Source organism: Camelus bactrianus, unplaced genomic scaffold (assembly GCF_048773025.1).
Source record: "Camelus bactrianus isolate YW-2024 breed Bactrian camel unplaced genomic scaffold, ASM4877302v1 HiC_scaffold_45, whole genome shotgun sequence".
NCBI classification, from domain to species: Eukaryota; Metazoa; Chordata; class Mammalia; order Artiodactyla; family Camelidae; genus Camelus; species Camelus bactrianus.
In genome coordinates, this window is record NW_027413961.1 from 1,122,669 (window position 1) to 1,126,855 (window position 4,187).

A 4,187-nucleotide genomic window follows, 5' to 3' on the forward strand; every position below is an offset into this window, starting at 1 on the left:
CGACACTAGGAAACAGACTCAGAACCCAGAGTAATATTTTCTCCTGCAACCCGTTTCGTTTGTGCTAGGTGAACGAACGTCACCCCGCATGCTCAGTTTTGAGATATAAGTGGGTGTGAAAGCCGTCATTCAGCTAGCTTGTTGGGAACACATAGTTTCTTTTCAGTTGCTAACTACACTCCATTCATATATATTGGGGATGTACTAGCTCAAATCGGTTTTACAGTGAAAACTGCAGAAACTTCAAACCGGCACTAGGAAACGGACTGAGAAAGCTGAGTAAAATTTCCCCTTCCATCCGTTCCCTTTGTGCTAGATTAACGAACGTCTCTCCACATGCTCAGTTATAAGAGATAAGTGTGTGTGAAAGCCGTCCTTCACTTAGCTTGTTGGGAAAACAAAGATTCTTTCAGTTGCCTACTACACTGCATACATATATGGGGAGGTATAACCTCCAACTCGGTTTTACAATGAAAACTGCAGGAATTTCAAACAGGCTCTACGAAACAGACTGAGAAACCAGAGTAACAGTTTCTCCTGCTACCCGTTCCCATTGTGCTGGATGAACGAACGTCTCTCCACATGCTCAGTTCTGAGAGACAAGTGTGTGTGGAAGCCGTCCTTCACCTACCTTGTTGAGAACGGAAAGTTTCTTTTCAGTTGCAAACTAAAGTCCGTACATATATATGGGGTTGTACTACTCCAAATGTGTGTCACGTTGAAAACTGCAGGAACTTCAAAATGGCACTAGGAAAAAGGCTGAGAAACCAGAGTAAAAGTTTCTCCTGAAAACCGTTTCTTTTGTGCTAGATGAACGAACGTCTCTCCACATGCTCAGTTCAGAAAGATAAGTGTGGGTGAAAGCCGTCCTTCACCTAGCTTTTTGGAAACACAAAGTTTCTTTTCAGTTGCAAAATACACTCCAAATATATATATGGGGAGGATCTTGCTCCAACTCGGTTTTACATTGAAAACTGCAGGTACTTCAATAAGGCACTAGGGAACAGACTGAGAAAGCATAGTAAAATTTCACTGCAAACCGTTCCCTTTGTGCTAGATGAATGAACGTCTCTCCATATGCTCAGTGCTGAGAGATAAGTGTGTGTGAAAGCCGTCCTTCACATAGCTTGTTGGGAAAACAAAGTTTCTTTCCAGCTGCAAACTACACTCTATATATATATCTATGGGTAGGTACTAGCTCCAACTCGGTTTTATAGTGAAATCTGCAGGAACTTCAAACTGGCACTAGGAAACGGAGTGAGAAACCAGAGTAAAATTTTCTCCTCCAACCCGTTCCCTTTGCGCTAGGTGAACGAAAGTCTCTCCACATGCTCATTTCTGAGAGATATGTGTGTGTGAAAGCCGTCCTTCACCTAGCTTGCTGGGACCACAAAGTTTCTTTCAGTTGCAAAAGACACTCCATACATATACATGCGGAAGTACGAACTCAAATCGGTTTTACAGTGAAAATAGCAGGAATTTCAATCCGGCAGTAGGAAACAGACTGAGAATGCTGAGGAAATTTTCCCTTCAACCAGTTCCCTTTGTGCTAGATGAACGAACGTCTATCCACGTGCTCAGTTCTCAGAGATAAGTGTGCGTGAAAGCCGAAATTCACCAAGCTTGTTGATAAAACAAAGTTTCCTTTAAGTTGCAAACTACACTCCTTAAATATATGGGGGTGTATAAACTCCAACTAGGTTTTACAGTGAAAACTGCAGGAACTTCAAACAGGCACTAGGAAACAGATAGAGAAACCAGAGTAAAAGTTTCACTGCAAACCGTTCCCTTTGTGCTAGGTGAACGAACGTCTCTCCACATGCTCATGTCTGAGAGATAAGTGTGTGTGAAAGCCGTCCTTCACCAATCTTGTTGGGAACACAAAGATTCTTCTCAGATGCAAACAACACTCCATATATATATATGGGTAGGTACTAGCTCCAACTCGGTTTTAAAGAGAAAACTGCAGGAACTTCCAACCGACACTAGGAAACACACTGAGAAACCAGAGTAAAATTTTCCCCTGACAAAAGTTCCCTTTTTTCTAGATAAATGAAGGTCTTTCCAGATGCTCATATCTGAGAGATAAGTGTGTGTGAAAACCGTCCTTCACCTAGCTTCTTGGGAACACAAATTTTGTTTTCATTTGCAAACTACACTCCCTATATATATATATGTGGGGATGTCCTGGCCCCAACTCTGTTTTACATTGAAAACTGCTGGAACTTCAAACCGGCACTAGGAAACAGAATGAAAACCCAGAGTGAAAGTTTCCCCTTCCACAAGTTACCTTTGTGCTAGATGAACGAACGTCTCTCCACATGCTCAGTTCTAAGAGATAAGTGTGTGTGAAAGCCGTACTTCACCTAGCTTGTTGGGAAAACAAAGATTCTTTCAGTTGCAAACTACACTGCATACATATATGGTGAGGTATGATCTCCAACTCGGTTTTACAGTGAAAACTGCAGGAACTTCAAACCGGCTCTAGGAAACATACTAAGAAACCAGAGTAACAGTTTCTCCTGCTACCCGTTCCCATTTTGCTAGATGAACGAACGTCTCTCCACATGCTCAGTTCTGAGAGATAAGTTTGTGTGAAAGCCGTCCTTCACCTAGCTTGTTGGGAACACAAAGTTTCTTTTCAGTTGCAAACTACACTCCATATATATATATGGGGAAGTACTCGCTCCAAATCTGTTTTACTGTGATAACTGCAGGAACTTCAACGCGGCACTAGGAAACGGACTGAGAAAGATGAGTAAAATTTCCCCTTCCACCCGTTCCCTTTGTGCTAGATGAACGAACGTCTCTCCACATGCTCAGTTCTGAAAGATAAGTGTGTGTGAAAGCTGTCCTTCACATATCTTGTTGGGAATACAAATTTTCATTTCAGTTGCAAACAACACTTCATACATATAAAAGGTGAGGTAATAGCTCCAACTCGATTTTACAGTGAAAAATGCAGGAACTTCATTCCGGCACTAGGAAACAGATTGAGAAAACAGAGAACAAGTTTCCTCTGCAACACTTTCGCTTTGTGCTACATGAACGAACGTCTCTCCACATGCTTATTTCTGAGAGATAATTGTGTGTGAATGCCGTCCTTCAAAAATCTTCTTGGGAAAACAAAGTTTCTTTTCAGTTCCAAACTACAATCCATACATATATATGGGAAAATCATGGCTCCAATTTGGTTTTACAGTGAAAACTGCAGGAACTTCAAACCGGCTCTAGGAAACAGACCGAAAAAACAGAGTAAACGTTTCTTTTGCAAAACCTTCCATTTTGTGCTAGATGAACGAACGTCTCTCCACATGCTCAGTTTTGAGAGATAAGTGTGTGTGAAAGCCGTCCTTCACTTAGCTTGTTGGGAACACAAAGTTTCTTATCAGTTGCAAACTACACTTCATACATATGTAAGGGGAGGTACTAGCTCAAATCGGTTTTACAGTGAAAACTGCAGGAAATTCAAACCGGCACTAGGAAACGGGCAGAGAGCGCTTAGGAAAATTTCCACTTCAAACCGTTCCCTTTGGGCTTGATGAACGAAATTCACTCCACATGCTCAGTTCTGAGAGATAAGTGTGTGTTTAAGCCGTCCTTCAACTTGCTTGATTGGAACACAAAGTTTCTTTTTAGTTGCAAACTACACTCCATAAATTTATATGGGGATGTCCTAGCCCCGAAACGGTTTTACAGTGAAAACTGCTGGAACTTCAAACCGACACTAGGAAACAGACTCAGAACCCAGAGTAATATTTTCTCCTGCAACCCGTTTCGTTTGTGCTAGGTGAACGAACTTCACTCCGCATGCTCAGTTTTGAGAGATAAGTGTGTGTGAAAGCCGTCATTCAGCCAACTTGTTGGGAACACATAGTTTCTTTTCAGTTGCTAACTACACTCCATTCATATATATTGGGGATGTACTAGCTCAAATCGGTTTTACAGTGAAAACTGCAGAAACTTCAAACCGGCACTAGGAAACGGACTGAGAAAGCTGAGTAAAATTTCCCCTTCCATCCGTTCCCTTTGTGCTAGATTAACGAACGTCTCTCCACATGCTCAGTTATAAGAGATAAGTGTGTGTGAAAGCCGTCCTTAACTTAGCTTGTTGGGAAAACAAAGATTCTTTCAGTTGCCTACTACACTGCATACATATATGGGGAGGTATAATCTCCAACTCGGTT